Source organism: Callithrix jacchus, chromosome 9 (assembly GCF_049354715.1).
Source record: "Callithrix jacchus isolate 240 chromosome 9, calJac240_pri, whole genome shotgun sequence".
Taxonomy (NCBI): Eukaryota; Metazoa; Chordata; class Mammalia; order Primates; family Cebidae; genus Callithrix; species Callithrix jacchus.
Genome location: NC_133510.1, coordinates 42,192,156 through 42,209,732, shown reverse-complemented (window position 1 = coordinate 42,209,732; position 17,577 = coordinate 42,192,156).

Below are 17,577 nucleotides of genomic sequence, written 5' to 3'. Positions count from 1 at the left end.
GTTGATAAAGTAATAGATTTGCTTATACAAATTTTCTACTGTTCTCTGTTCTCACTTGTTTTTATTAACTATAAAAAAGGACAGATTTAAAATAGGAGAAAAAAGGTGATGATAGAAAAATTGAATAGCTGTATTCTTAAGTCATCTTTGAGCAAATTAAGAGAAGCTGAAATCAAAATATAACTCACAGCTAGGCACAATGGCTCACACCTGTAATGCCAGCACTTTGGGAGGCTGAGGCGGGCAGATTGCCAGAGCTCAGGAGTTCAAGACTAGCTGGGGCAACATGGGAAATCCCATCGCTACTAAATATACAAAAAAAAAAAAACTTAGCTGGGCGTGGTGGGGCACTCCTGTAATCCCAGCTACTGGGGAGGCTAAAGCACAGGAATCATTTGAACCCGGGAAGCAGAGGTTGCAGTGAACTGAGTTGGCGCAACTGCACTTCAGCCTGAGTGTCAGAGTGAGAATCTGTCTCCCCACCCCCACCCCAAAAAAAGTATAGCTCACCTATTCCTGAATTTGCGTAAGATAAAAAGTACTCACATAATTGGATGAGAGTTAACTAATTGTTCATTGGGTAGCACTGAGACAATAGAACTCTTACGTGAGAACAGAGTCAGGACATGATAGCCTCTGATTACAAAGATAATCATCTATCCCAACGCCTGATTCTGAGAGATATGTTGGGAAGATCTGAGGAAGTGGAAGCTAACGCAATTAATGATGGGATCCGAAGAAGAACATCAGCAAAGCATCCAGGTTCTGTGCTGCAAACACCCTAAGTAACTTTGCTAGATCTGTTAATTCTCTTAGCACCATTTATTAAATAGGTGTGAAAGCACAATTACCCGTTGATCAGTGGCGATGAGAACTGAACTCTAGTTTCCTTCAGATCCTCTTCTTTATTGCTGCTTGGATTGACTGACTGCTTTAATCCAGTGGATGTTTGTGGATTAAATGTGAGAAATGAGTTTTTTTCTTTTGTTTTGTTATGTAATTTCAGCTTTTACATTGGAACATTTGGAAAAAAGGAAAAATCAGGCAAGTAGTACATCACTAACCATTTACACACACACACACATAAACACACACATAAACACAAACATACACACACATAAACACACACATACACACAAACACACACACATAAACACAAACATACACACACATAAACACACACACACACATAAACACACACACAAACACACACACAAACACACACACACACACACACAGAGGTTGATCAAACCCTACTTGCTATTTATTTATAGTGTGATGATCTCTGGACCAGAAGCATGGACCCCAATTGGAAACTTGGTAGAAATGTAGAATCTTGAGCTCTACCTTAGACCTGTAGGTTCACAATCTGCATTTCAGCATGAGGCCTGGGAGTTGTTGAAGAAGCACTATCCTATAGCCATTCCTAAAAGGAGTAGAGGGAGAAAATCTACTGAGAGAGAAGAAAGGCAAATAATTGGGAAGAGAACGGTGAATGCTGAAGTGCATTTTTGATCCTGCTTTCAGCCTATGTCAAGCAAACCACTCCTCCTTTAAAAAGTTGTAAAATAGGACAATAATCAACACATGACACTTTGTTGTTTATAAGGCATCTTGGAAATTCTATCTAAAACTCAAATGGGTGCCTCCAGCAGAATTGTGGTATTTTACATACAACAGCAAAAAATCATCCAGGAAGGTTTTCCTCTGGCAATATAACTGGGTCTCACATTATGGTATCCAGTCCAATCAGTGCTGGTTCTCTAAAAATAAAATAAACTTTTTATTAAAAGTAAGCATAACCATAAGTACACAGTGTTTTCTAGTTGCTAATTGAAACAATAATGCATAATTTCATGTAAAATGAAAAGAAATGCCATTTGGTATCTTTTTTACTAAATAGTTTTCAATTGCTGTTTAATCTGATTACTTTATATCCGTAGAAACAAAACTTACCACAAGCCTTTCCTTGAAGTCAAAATAGCCTTGCAGGGATATAGGACCTCTGCAGCACTTTGAAGCTTAAGCACAATTTAGCAGACCACTTTCTTCTACTTTCAAGCAATACCTACATGCAAACCATTCATTGTATACTCACAGCATTCCAAATAACCTAAATGCTCCCTCCTGTTTCTGCTAGGGCTTTGGTAGTGAGATAATTAGCTTTTTGATACAGCCCCTATCATAAAAGAAAGCCCCCTCTTTACATGGGCCCATCCAGTGGGCACCAAGATTCTCTGATGAAACCAGACATTCTGTCTCTACTTTTTTCCTCCAAGACCCTGAGCTTACCTTGAGATTTTCCTCAGAATTGATTTTTACACCAACTTAAATAAGTATCTGTAAACTTTTCTTGCTTTTCCAGATACTTAAGAGATCTGCTTTCAATGAAAGGAGACAGACCAGTTTCCTCTTTTGAACATTTATTTTTAAAAATAGGCCTTTATATCAACTTACACAGTAGTTTTTCCACATGAAGACGAGGTATATTTGTTTGAAGAAGTCTCTGTTGGCCTTGCCTATTGAGATTGCAAATTACAAGGAAATGTTTTAATGTATGTTTTACTTTATTTCAACATAATTATTTGCTTGTAAAACACATGAGAGGAAGAAAAATTCATGAGGATATTTTCAAGATCAGAGAACTAACTCAGAAGTAGGATTGCATTCGTCTCGCCTGAAGATAAAAGTCCTTAACCATAGGAAGGTTAAAAACATGGCTTCCAGAGTTTATTGCCTTGGTTCAAAGCCTTCTTTCACCAAAACTATGTTGGCAAATTGGGCAAGTTACTTATCTGTGCCTTGATTTCCCAATCAGAATAAATTTTTTTAAACTACTTGTTAGTGTTGTCATCAAGATTGAGTTAATATGCGCAAAACACTTTGAAATACTTGGCGTAACAAGCACCACATAGATAATCACTTTTATTAGACGTAGGCTACCAGGTTGTAAAAATGAAGCAATTTTCCTGACACATTCAATGCTGTACTTGCTTTCACCATAATTCTAGGCTTTGTGTAATCCACTTTACTTTTTTTGTTGTTGTTGTTAATTTGACCTTGTCCTCAAGGAGTTTGAAGAATTTTAATTCTCTACCCAGCAATTATTCAGGTAATATGTGCATGGGCCCTTTCTGGAATAGGTAGAAACTGAGAAACTAATAGTATATCTGACTTAATTATGGGGCAAAAAATGCCAAGTCCTCTGCCCATCTCTTTTGATGCTAAGCCAGAATGTTCTTTCAACTAAAATACACTTCTTTCAAGCTAGTTCTAATCTGTTTTGACCTTGGAAGGTCTGAAAACCTTTGGTTTCCAGCTTTTCTCTCTTTTGGCCTTGCCCACTGACAAACATTCCCATTGCTGGGAATCTCCAAAAAAGGCTTAAAAAGAAATGAAGGAAGCTTGTGTGTGGCTAACAGGGTCTGCACTAAATCAATCTGCGTGACATAAATCAGAAGAATTCTCAGTCTTTTATTTCCCTATTTATTCATAAGAAGGTGGCCAGGTCTTAAGTAACTTGGAGGTTAGTATACAGCTGGAAAAATGAATCATTGAGAAGTAAAAGGACAAGACTTACACTGTCTTCTAAGAAAACTAACTGGGAGGGAAAAAGAGACCTACAGTCTTTCTGGGGATTCTTTGTCTTCACTCTCTCTGGGGATTCTTTGATAACGGAAAAATTGAATTGCTAGGTGGCCACACTACTGTGGGCCTCTAGTTTTCTCTCCAAAGCAGTTGTTCTCTGCAGCATGATCCACAGGCTCCCAAAGTCAACCTCAGCAAGTGGGTGATGCCCAAGAAAGGTTATTGTTCTCCCAAATCCATCAAAATCTTGGTGCTTCTGTGAACCATATTAAAACTTCTGCCTTCCAGGAATGGAGCTGGAAATCTCATGAGAGCATGTTTCCTGGAGGGTATTTTTTTGAGACAGAGTTTCGTTCTTGTTACCCTGGCTGGAGTGCAATGGTGGGATCTCAGCTCACCGCAACCTCTGCCTCCTGGGTTCAGGCAATTCTCCTGCCTCAGCCTCCTGAGTAGCTGGGACTACAGGCACACACCACCATGCCCAGCTAATTTTTTGTATTTTTAGCAGAGACGGGGTTTCACCATGTTGACCAGGATGGTCTCGATCTCTTGACCTCATGATCCACCCGCCTCGGCCTCCTAAAGTGCTGGGATTACAGGCTTGAGCCACTGTGCCCGGCCCCCTGGAGGGTATTTTTAACACTTCTTGCTTCTGGTCTCAGCGAAGACCAGAAGAGATAAAAGCAGGAACTGGATTGAAGAGGAAACGAGAGGAACATGCAGTTGGGGGAATGTTTCCATTCCTAGTCATTGATCCAATTAATATTCTGGAGTAGAGCCCTCAGTTGGTTCAGACTGAATCTGAATGCATTTTATTGCAATATCATCTATCAGGTATTGTACTTTGTACTCAGGCCCCAGAAAGTACAGCCAACCCTGCCCTGGTGCACTGCTTAGAGCTGAAAATACTTGGGCAGGGAATGACGCCTGTGCTCTGCTCAGGGTCTGGATGACTCCTGCTGTGGTTCCACGCTGTGGCGCTGTACCCTGAGCTGTCTGCTTCCTTGCCTATTCAAACACCACCACAGTTGAAAAAATAGGTATCTGCCTGGTTGTGAATTTGCAGGTGGCAAATTCAGTGTGGGGAGGGAGGCAGCACTGTCAGTTTGGACTTAGACAAACACCTCAAAGTACGCTTCAAATGGTGGTGGGTTCGGCAAAACCCTAAAGTGTGTTTGGTCTTTTTCAAGGGAAATTTAATCCATGTGTTTCTGATACATTTACACTTAAGTCACCAAAACATTGTTTTGTGAAACCACTGTATGTCCAAGGCTCTTTCAGAGTTGTTTCGGTGGAATTTTTAAAGCTTTTTTTTTCTTAGAAACAGGAAGTCACATTTGTGCCAAAAGTTAAAAGAATCCGAACCTTAAAAAAAAGTGGAATTCTATTATGAGTTCCAAATCCACAGGTTTCCAGGGGGGTTCTAAACTTGGCAAACCATTCCATCTTTTGCAAGCAGAAAGCCTATAAACGGAGTCAAGCGTTAGGCTCCACATTCAAGCCATGAACACACCCTCTTCTATCCTACATTACATGAAATATAAAATGCACTCCGTGAGGGAATTATAATGATTATGCTGCACATAAAAGAAAACCTTAAGTGCTTTGGTGGAACCATCAAAACCTGTGCAAGAAGATCTGAGCTTCATCCATGCCGTGGGGGTAGATTTGACTGTTTCAAGTACTGAGTAAATTCTAGGCTCCCCAGTATTCCCCTAAGTCCTGACTTTTTTAAAAATAGAAAATAAGAGATTTGGGCTGAAGGTGCTTTTGTTGCAGCAGAGCTCAAAATGAAAACCAGGGCCAGGAGCTTCAGTTGTAAAAGCTGGGGTTTATAGCTGCAAGGGGAAGAACATGCTTTTTCCTCCCAAGTCTATAATTACTATGACTTTACATCAGGGTCTTGCCAAGGGTGCTGCTCCCAGGCCTTGCTCTCTTGCCATCTTGCTAAAGGCTTTATTTTTTCTGCCCAGGGTCTCTAACTTAAGCCCATGACAGCCAACTTTAGTCATCTGATTTTTCCCAAGATTCATCAATCCTCTGCCAGCATTGAGCTTTAAGAATCTCATAAAAGCTACCTTCCTTTTACTGTATTAATATGACTTCTAGTCACTAAAAATTAAACACTTTTCATAATGATATAAAATAACCATGTTTTTCTTTTCAAATCTGGGGAAATCTGCTTTCAGGCTCAAAGTGAAGGAGAATCTGTATCCCATGTGCCCTGGCTTCTCAGCCCAAGGTCTTGAGCAGGAATCCTCACTCCAACTTCATCTTCATGTCTATGATGAACCCATGAAAGGTGGACAGAAACGTTGAGTGAGCTACCTGAGGCAAGCAGCGAGAGCTCTGAGGTTCCTAGGAGCTTACCCTGCTGACCATTCCTGCAGCTTTAGAGGTAGTTCTTCCCCAGGCAGCAAGGAACTATCCCCTGTTTTTAGGATACAGTGCTACTAGTCCCTCTTATGGCAGGAAGCAGCTTCTTTGCTGTGTCTCATCCCCACATGGGTGCTCAGAAATACAGGTATTGTCCACAGGGTGCTTCTCTATCCATCAGAAAGTATACATTTCCATGTACATTCTCATATTCAGAGCATGAGTGATAGGCGCCTTCATTCATGGCCAGGGAAAGCATCAACCTCTTTGTCAACATCATTCCTCATGGACTCCAAAATCTTGAATGCTCTAAAACAACCCCAGGACCATGTGCATGCTCTGAGTACTAATTTAAGGATGTGTGTATGTATATAACTTGGCATACATGCCACACCTATATACACATAACATATATCCTATATGACTAGATCAAGATTGGGGAAGCACCTGGCTGGAGAGGCAGCACTAGTAATGGGTGATGCTAAAGACAGTGCTCAGTTTTCTGTCTTGGCTTCACTCCCCACACACAGGGCCTCAGTGACTGCAGATGGGGAGGAAAGGCCCCCTTCTAAGACTCAAGGCACATTCCTGTTTGCTTGGCTGCATTTGCACAATCTCTCTGAAATATCAAAGGTCTCCCCTTTCAGCTTCCCTGGGGGAAGGCTCCAGCAGTCCATGGGAGTACTGTGTACAAGGTCTGCGAAATGAAATAATTCACAAGAAAACAGTTTTGGCCCAACCTGCTTTCTGTTAACCTTGGGGATACACTTCTGATTTGAAAGCAGGAAAAAAGAAATGCCATATTGTTTCATCTCAGCTTCTCTTACCTTGCTTTGGCATACAGTTGGCGAGTTTAGACCACCTATCATGCAGGCCTGCCTTGGAAGAAAAAGCTCTCTGATGACAAGAAAATCCAGAAATTTGTGAAGCAAGAATGCTGTCTAATAGAAATACAAAGGACACATTATAACTTACAAACTTCTTTATTCTACCTGGTCCCTATTTCAATCTAATTGGCAATATCTCTGCTCCTGATTTTAGATATTGGGCTCAAAATTAACAGTTATTTTCTATATGATTCTAAAAGAGTGAACTGTTTAAATAATTGTTGCTCTTCTATCTCAGGTCCTGGATGTTATAAGCTGTGTGCCCAGAGACTCTTCAGGGTTGTTCTGGTGTTCTCTACCATTCAAGCTTTCTTATCCAGAAAACTATCTAACCATGTTTTGATAAAGCATTTAGACACCCACCAACCTATAGGCCTGACAGCATATGAACAGAAAGTGCTCTTTGGCTTGTCTAAATGTGTATAAGCCATGCATAGAGATAGTTCCTCTCATCGTCTTCCCTTATATATCTATTTACACAATTTTGCCTTATTCTGTGCCTCTGATGATTGAGAAGTTCAAATTTTTTGTGCTTAATTTATTTCAAATTTCAAGATGGAGTACCCAAGTCTTTCAGGCTCATTTTCATCTGAGAAGTTTTTACTTTTTTTTCATAAAGGCATGTGTTTGCCATTTAGCCAATTTCACTTGGCCCAGAGCACCACTGAAGCCCTCTTGGTGAGGCAATGTCACAGAGCGTGAGTCCAAACTTAGCTGTGTCAGACGACAGAGGAGGGTTCTGTTCAGACTTGCTGACTGCACTTACTGAGAGAAACCCACATGGGCATTTTCCAGAAATACTGACGATTAGCTTAACGTGAACCTAGGATAAGGCTAAGCTCTCCGGGTATTACATATCCATTTCCTTAATTGGTCAATTAAATAATTAATGGAGTGGCGCAGAGACGGTTGCCTCGACACTTACTAGCCCATGTCTTAAGGCCTTCCCACCTACAGTTATGTAGCCATGGTGATGGCTCATGCAGTCGTTGAAATCTAGCCAAAAGGACTTACTCTAAATACCACCCAAGCAGAATCCCAGAATCCAGGCCATGGGTGGAACTCCAGAACATGAACTTCCGAGGGTGGGGTTTTCTGAGATAAAAGCAGCAGAGATTGGTGTTGGCAATTTAATGTCATTAGAACCAAACCACAGAGACAGACATAGCTGCCTACTTCTCTCCCACTGGGGTGGAAAATTGCTGTCAGGCCTATAGGTTGGTGGGTATTTAATTGACTTCTGACTGAACTAGTCAAACCTGAGCCAGTAGGAGTGTCTGCTCTACTCTCAGGATTTGGCTTGTGGTCTTGTTCCTAACTTTTGAAATTCATAACATTAAACCACTTGGGGCTAGGGGGACATGATTATTTGGAAAGTTTACCATCTAATGTGGCAAGACGCATACAGATTTCTTGCCAAAAGGCCTCAAGCATCTAAACCTAATGCTGGAGTGAGTGAAAATAAAAATTACAATATCGGCAGGACTTACTTACTTAATGGTAAGTATACATAAGGAAAAAATGGGAATGGATCTATTTGCATTACCATCAAGCACTCACTTGGCAAATCTGAGTCCATCACTTGCTTGCTCTACTCTGTCGTGTCGCTGTCTCTACAGTAAAAATAATGATTTCTACTCCAAGGAGTGCTCAATGGTTAAGTAGACCAAGAACCTCCAAGTGAAAAGGCTGAATTTGGTTAGTCAACTTGAGGATGTGCTTTCCATTAAAGCTCTGGTCTTGAAAGCATAGTACTGAGCCTGATATTCAGCATACCATTATTCTCAATTTTTGTCCATTGTTCCTGATTGTACACAATAAGGAAGAGGTAACTAGTTGTTGCTTCCACCTGATTTTGTCCTGAAGGACATTACCCTCTCTCGGTTTCTTCTGATAAAGATCAGTATCCTGTTGAAGATTGTCCTAGGGTTGGAGTGACTTAACTTTTTAATAAAATAATTCTTGTTTAAACGTTAGTAGGATTTTTCATTGAGGAAACTCCATTTAAATTTCCACTTTAGTTTCCGAACAACTTTGTAGCAAGATAATTCTTCTAAACTCATAATTCAAAAGCTCAAGTATCTATGACTAATCTAACACCACATTCTGTCATGCATTTCGGTGTATTTTGGAGGGCTTGAACTTTTTGTCCAAAAATCTCATCTTGCTGAGATAGGAAATTCTGCCCTTTACAATTTGTCACACTGTATTCAACATTTCCCCGTCTCTCTGTATGTCAAGCTGTAAATGTCTCCGGCAGTGGACCATACTAACCAGGATAGAAAAGTGGTAGTGAGCTGAGAACCCATTTTGGCTGAGAGCAAACTGAAACCTCCTCGATTCCCTCTTGTGGGGCTTCCTCTGTACTGGAGTGAAAAGCCAAGATGCCCGCTTTGAGGGATATCCTGAGGCTCCATTGGTGAACAAGTCAGGTCCTTGCTCTGTCTAAGGCCTTGGCTCCTAGATCAAAGTCAAAGGTAGAGGGCAGTGAGCAAAGGAGGCATAATGCAAATGCAGTGCTCTAGGTCAGAAGTGCAGGTAGACTGACTGAATTATGTGTGGGCTCAGGACATGAGAAGCCACGTGTGGGCGGCCTGGCCTCAGGGCTACATAAAGAACTGTGTGGCAAGATCCTTATATGACCCCTGCCCAAAGTTGACTCAATCTGTTCCAACCAAATGTTATTCATCCCTCATTTGTAAGAGTGACATAGTTAGTCACAAACTCCCAAAGGCCTGGAGTTAATCAAACTTCAGAAAGAGACCGAAAAAAAAAAAAAAAAAACCTGTTTAAGTAATACCTGGTGATTGTCAGTAAAGCTTACAGTGGGGAGCCCTCCAGTGGCAATTGGAAAAATTGAACTCTGATCAGTTTGGGCACCAGTTAGCTTTTTAGAAAAGGTATAACCAACATCACAGAATTACCTATTTGTAATACCCAATCATGTGATGGCATCTAAGATTAAGCTGGAAAGTATCCTGAAATGGGGGAAAGGGAATCTTGCTATCCTGAGATTTTGAGTCACAGCCAAGGATAGAAAATGGGTGTTGCTGTTGGACTTCTGGGTTTGTTCTGGTTCTGACCCTTGCAAGGTTTGAAACCTTGGACCCCTCCTGCCCTCTCTGACCCTTCAGTTCCCTTCTCTGTTACTCTCCTGAAGCACTGTTATGAAGATGTAGTGAGATCCAGGAGCTGGCCAACTCACACACAGAATGTGTCCTAAGAATGCTAGTTCCGTCCACCTAAGATCATAATTGTTAGTTATACCATGCTTTGGACCTTACAGAAAACAAAATTGGGTTGCGGTTTACTTCTGTCATTAAATGTTTTATTCTAGTTTGTTTGATGACTGTGTTCTGCATTTCTTTGAATTCACTAATGACGTCTACTTATTTACATAGTTAACACTGGTAAATATTGATTATATTCAGCTACTCTTTAAACCAATATTTCCTTAGGATCTAATGTTTATCAGATACTTTGATTGGAATTCACTTGCATCTTGAGCAAAAAGATTAAGAGTTCCTCTCTCTTCCTCTCTGCACTCAACTCCCCATTTAACAACCAAAAAATAAACAAATAAATAAAAACCTTACCTTTCTCAGCTAGGGAGGTTTGGCCTACGATAATAATTTCATACTTTTTATAAGAATCAGTGGACATTAAAGAATTAAAATTAACTTTCAGCTATGAATACTGAAATGTTTCTACTCATGAAAACTTTCTTGCTTCATATTTATCACTAGATACTATGAGAAGCTGTTATGAGTTTTTTAAGCTCAGAATTATGTTTCAAATATTTCCATTTATTAAGTCTTTTCTATTGTTTCCTAGCGGAAGTGAGATAAGATGAGGACACTCTGAGAGTACCAATGAGCAGAAATATGGCACACAGAATCATCTTGATAAAAGGTCAGTGGAATAGGTAAAAGCAGTAAAAGACATAAAGAGGAAAGAAAGATAAAGCAGCAAGATGGAAAACACAAGGCAATTTTGAAGGTCATTGCCCAAAGTCTGCACATTTAGCATTCGATGATAGAGACCTTGAGTTGAACTCATTGGGTAAATATCAGGCCTGGCATAGAATAAAAATAGGTCCAAGTTCAGAAGCTGTAGGATGAAAAAGAAGAAACAATATGAGCAAATGTGGTCAGAATGCCCTCGGGTCCAGAATGTCTTCATATGTATTATCGAAATGTGGAAATTGTATTTCCCAATGATGGTCATGGCACTATCTCCCATCTCAATCTTCTAAAGTGTGACCTTGCCAACTCCCATTAAAAGGTGGAGTCAAGGCTGGACCTGGTGATTCATGCCTGTAATCCCAGCACTTGGAGAGGTTGAGGTGGGCAGATCACAAGGTCAGGAGGTCGAGACCATCCTGGTCAGCATGGTGAAACCCTGTCTCTATTAAAATACAAAAAATTACCCAGGCATGGTGGTATGTGCCTGTAGTCTCAGCTGCTTGGGAGACTGAGGCAGGGGAATCACACGAACCAGAGAGGTGGAGGTGGCAGTGAGCTGAGATGATGCCACTGCACTCCAGCCTGGCAGCAGAGCAAGATTCCATCTCAAAAAAGAAAAAACAAAGAAACAAACAAAAAGAGGTGGAGTCAAATTTCTCTCCCCTTGAATCTGGACGGGCTTATAACCACTCCTAGTAATGCAGTACATTAAAAGTGACACTGTGAGCTTCCAAGGCCAGGTCATAACAGGGAATGCAGCTTCCACCTTGTTTGCTAGAACCCTTCTACTTCGAGCCCTGAACTTCCATGTGGGAAATCTGATCACTCTGACACTGCCACACTGGAGAGGCTGCATGTCAGTGCTCCAGTGAACTAAAGTTATATGAGTGACCCATTTTGGACAGCAAGACAATTGAGCTTTCGGATGATTGCAGCTCCAACCAATGTGTGATGACATCCACATGAGAGACCCTCAGTGAGAAGCACCTGGAAAAACCCTGCCTGCTTATGTGTGAGAACATGTGGTGTTTGGTTTTCTGTTCCTGTGTATTTGCTGAGAATGTCGGCTTTCAGCTTCATCCATGTCCCTGCAAAGGACATGATCTCATTCTTTTTTGTGGCTGCATAGTATTCCATGGTGTATATGTGCCACATTTTCTTTATCCAGTCTATCACTGGTGGGTATTTGGGTTGGTTTCAAGTCTTTGCAGTTGAAAAATAAGAACAGATAGACAAAGGGAAGAGAACAACAGACACCACGACACAGGAAGGAGAACAACACTTGCCCTCCAGGGGGTGGAGGGAAAGGGGACAGAGAGCATTAGGACAAATACCTATTGCATATGGGGTTTAATACTTACGTAACAGGTTGATAGGTGCAGCAAACCACCATGACACATATATACCTATGTACCAAACCTGCACATTCTGCATATGTATGCTGGAACTTGAAATAAAATTTAAAAATATAAACAACAACAAAAAAGAAAAACCCTGCCTGAATTCCTGGCCCACCCACAAATCAGGAGCACAATACAATGGCTGTTTTAAAATGCTGAGCTTTGGGAAACTTGGTATGCTGCAATCATGTTCATTACAATACGTGAAGGTAGTGTGCCATCATTCCCATTTGGATTTTGCTAAGTTCTAGAGATTTATATAAAGGTACTTTGACATGTCAGTTCCCAGAGTACAAAGATCACTTGTGGCAAGTATCTTTATATCAATCTCCATTATGGCAAAAATCGCAATTAGTTTGCACCAACCTAATACTCACTCAACAAATGTTTGAAGAATTATTTGTAAGATTTTTAAAACAAAAATTTCTTTTTTCAAATTTTGCCATTTCAAATGAGAACAACCAGGATGAGGAAACCATGGTAAGTGGAAGCAATTGAAAGAAATGGGAATATTTTCTCCTGCAAGAAGAATCCTCATGGAACATAGCACTTTCTCCAAACATGAGAAGGACTTTCATGTGGAACAGGATGAGACTTGTTTTTGATGGCCCCAGTGGAAAAGTGAGATCAATGAATGAAAGCTACAGAGAAATGACTTGAGATCAATGTTAGTTCAAAACTGGCTAAAGATAGAATAAATTGCTTCAAAAGAAGTGAGCTGCAAGTCACTGAGACATTGAAGCCCAAGTTGAGATTGTCAGAGATGTAGTGCAAGGAATCCAAATATCAGACATGTGATTTCACAACATCCTTTGCGGTTCTTTTGATTCTGACCTTCTATGATGCCAAGACTTTAATCTGCCTCACAGAAGTCTTTTGAGAAATAATAAATTGCTTTATGATGTTCATTAGTAGTGACTTTTTGCCTAGGGGCAATGTATATATAATTGTTAATATTTGCAGATTCAGCTTTTTTCTTGATAAATTTGTTTATAATTTAGTCACTCTGCTCATACATCAAATTAAAAAAAAACTTCAAAAGTATAAATGACAAGCTTTTGACAAATTATTTTAATTGCAATTTTATATCAAAAACTGGAATGAGCTACAGATTCAACTCAGATTGAATTTGTTACCTCTGGGAGGTTTACCACACTTAGTCAATTTTCTTAAAACGTTATCAAAGGTCCAGCAAACGGATTGGTAGTATACAGATGAACTGGATGAGGAAGATGAGAGACCATGTTCACCTGAAGAAGAAAAATTCCAGTGTTATTTGAAATACTGCTGATGCCACAAATTACAGACTTAAATTATTACAGCATCTTTATCTCTGTTTTCTTCATAACTACATAACTGTATTTAAACAGCTTCTTGTGACTGTTTACTTCATTCTGTAAATAATACAGAAACAATTTTGTTTCACAATTGAACCAGAAGTCATACTTGAGATTATGGGTAAATCCTGGAGTGTTCCAACTTTTGTCAAAATCTGTCAAGTCTGTTAAAAGTTATTTTGCAACAAACATGCTGACAGAGGAGAGGAAAAAGTCGAGGCACCAAGTTAAAGCAGAGACATTTCATTTAATTAATGAGTGTCATCAGAGCCTCTGTCTGAGTTTCCTGATATTCCTGTCTGTGTGGCATATTCACTCACTGACATGAGCCATGAAACAAAGTGTGACCTATGTATTTTCATTATTTCATAACTGAATGGGTTCATGTTAATCATTTTTATCATTGATTATTAACGAAATCTTAGCTGTCTTTCATCAGAAAGGAGGTTTTAAAGCTTTTTTCTTCTTTTAAGCACTGGCAATAGAGAAGTAGAATTAAATATATAAAAGTCTATCAGCACGTGCTTGTAATCCCAGCTACTCAGGAGGCTGAGGCAGGAGAATTGCGTGAACCCAGGAGGCAGAGGTTGCAGTGAGCCGAAATCGCACCATTGCACTCCAGCCTGGGTAACAAGAGTGAAACTCCGTCTCAAAAAAAAAAAAAAAAAAAAAAAAGTCTATCAAAAGAAGAGTCTAATTAAAGGCAGCTATATTGTCAAGGCAATTTTTTAAATGAAGCTAAACAAAATATCTTCCCATTTTGATTCAGTAGCACATGAAATCAAAGTGCCATTAAAAGCATTCTTAATTTAAATGAGCAGTTTCATTTCAACTTTCATTTGTTCCTAGGGGTTTCTTTTCATCTATGTCTAAAGAGTATACACTTGGGTAATATTGGCCTTAATTTGAAAAGCTGACAGAACAGTCTTATAAAATTTCTCTTGGATGTTATGAAAACCTAAAATAGTTCCTCATTGTTTATATCAAAACTTCCACAAAGGGATTCTGATTTCTCAGCCCAACTTCCTTTTAAGTTACTTGTCTTGGTTGCTATAATTTGGATATTTGCTCCTCCAAACATCATACTGAAATTTTATCCTCAGTGTCGGAGGGGGTACCTAATGGAAAGTGTTTGGGTCATGGGGCAGATGCTTCATGAATGGCTTGGTGCCATCTTTGTGAGTGGGTTCCTGCTCAGGAGAACAGTGACAGTTCCCCTGAGACTTGGTTGTTAAAAAGAGACTGGCAACATGATTGTTAACTGAAGTTCATACTTTCCTATCCATGCTCATGGATAGGAAGAATCAATATCGTGAAAATGGCCATACTGCCCAAAGTAATTTATAGATTCAATGCTATCCCCATCAAGCCACCATTGACCTTCTTCACAAAACTGGAAAAAAACATCTGAAACTTGATATGGAACCAAAAGAGAGCCTGCATAGCCAAGACAATCCTAGGCAAAGAGAACAAAGCTGGAGGCATCATGCTACCTGACTTCAAACTATACTACAAACCTGCAGTAACAAAAACAGCATGGTACTGGTACCAAAACAGATATATAGACCAATGGAACAGAAAAGAGCCCTCGGAAATAACACCACACATCTACAACCATCTTATCTTTGACAAACCTGACAAAAACAGGCAATGGGGAAAGTATTCCCTATTTAATAAATGGTGTTGGGAAAACTGGCTAGCTATATGCAGAAAGCTGAAACTGGACCCCTTCCTTACACCTTATACAAAAAGTAACTCAAGATAAATTAAAGACTTGAATGTAAGACCTAAAACCATAAAAACCCTAGAAGAGAACTTAGGCAATACTATTCAGGACATGGGCATGGGCAAAGACTTCACAACTAAAACACCAATAGCAATGGCAACAGAAGCAAAAATTGACAAATGGGATCTAATTATACTAAAGCGTTTCTACACAGCAAAAGGAACTATAATTAGAGTGAACAGGAACCTACAGGATGCAAGAAAATGTTTGCAATCTAGCCATCTGACAAAGGGCTAATATCCAGGGTCTGCAAAAAAGTTAAACAAATCTACAAGAAAAAACCAAACAACCCCATTGATAAGTGGGTGAAGGATATGAACAGACATTTCTCAAAAGAAGACATTTATGCAGCCAACAAACATATGAAAAAAGCTTATCATCACTGGTCATTAAAGAAATCAAATCAAAACCACATTGAGATACCATCTCATGCCACTTAGAATGGCTGTCACTAAAACGTCAGGAAACAGCAGATGCTGGAGGGAATGTGGATAAATAGGAATGCTTTCACACTGTTGGTGGGAGTGTAAATTAGTTCAGCCATTATGGAAGATAGTGTGGTGATTCCTCAAAGATCTAGAACTAGAAATACCCCTTGATCCAGCAATCCCATTACTGGATATATACCCAAAGGATTATAAATCATTCTACTATAAAGACACATTCACATGTATGTTTATTGTGGAACTGTTCACAATAGCAAAAAGTTGGAACCAACCCAGATGCCCATTAATGATATACTGGATAAAGAAACTGTAGCTCATATACACCATGGAATACTATGCAGCCATAAAAAAGATGAGTTCATGTCCTTTGCAGGAACATGGATAAAGCTGGAAGCCATCATTCTCAGCAAACTAACACAAGAAGAAAAAAACAAATGCCACATGTTCTCACTCATAAGTGGGAGATGAACAGTGAGAATACATGGACACAGGGAGGGGAACATTACACACTGGGGACTGTTGGGGATGGGGGCCTAGGGCAGGGACAGCATTAGGAGAAATACCTAATGTAGATGATGGGTTGATGGGTGCAGCAAACCACTATGGCACATGTATACCTTTGTAACAAACCTGCACGTTCTGCGCATCCTTACACCTTATAATAAAAAACTTAAAGTATAATAAAAAATCATGTATTGATATTGGTTCATCAATTGTAACAAATGTGCCACACTAAAGCCAGGAGTTAATAATAGAAATAATTGTGCTGGGAGAAAGGGATCATGTGAGAACTCTCTGTATTATCTGGACAAATTTTCCAAACTTGAAGATGCTCTAAAAAATAAGTATATTTTATAAATATCAGACATGCAAGGAAGAAAATGCAACCCATAATGAGGACTAAAATCAGTCATGCAGAGTGTCAGAAATCAGACAGATGATAGAAATGGTGGACAAGGATAACAACGATACTTAAAACTCCACTCCAAAAGTTCAAGCAGTTAGTGGAAGTACTGAGCATGTTATCTACAGACCTGGATAATATAAATAATATCAAAAATCTATCTCTAATGATGAAAAATACAGCATCTGAGGTGAAATTAGATAACAAATCCACAGATACAGGAATCCCAGTTATAAGAAATATAAAGAAAATGACATCAAGGCACATTATATTCAAATTGCTTGAAAGCAGTTTAAAAAAAAACAAAACTCTTAAGAGGCATGATTAGGTTGGGGGTGGTTGGGACATACATACAAAGAATCAACTATAATAAGAATAGCAGAGTTTTCATTAGAACAATGCAACCAGAAGAAAATGGACCAACATCTTTAATGTATGAAAGAAAAATAAACTGCTAATCTAAAATTCTATATGAGAAAAAATGTCTTCAAAAATAGAGGTTATATATAATTTTTCATAGATGTTTTAAAAAGCAACTGAAATAACTCATCATCTACCAACTCACACTGAAAGAAATATTAAAGGAAGTCCTCAAGCAGAAGAAAAATGGTACAAAATATAGATCTGGTTCTACACCAATGAATAAATTGTACCATAAATGGTACATATGAAATTCAAAATACATTTTTCTTATTACTTAAATATCTTTAAAATGTAACTGTGTGTATTATGAGATTGTAACATGTTAGTAGAAGTAAAATGTATGACAGCTATAGCACAGAGGGTGGAAGGGAAGACATAGAGGTAAGTTGTTGCAAGGTTCTTACATTACATGCTAAGTAATGTAATATTAATTTGTTAGATTATCAAAATAGAAGATTCATAGTA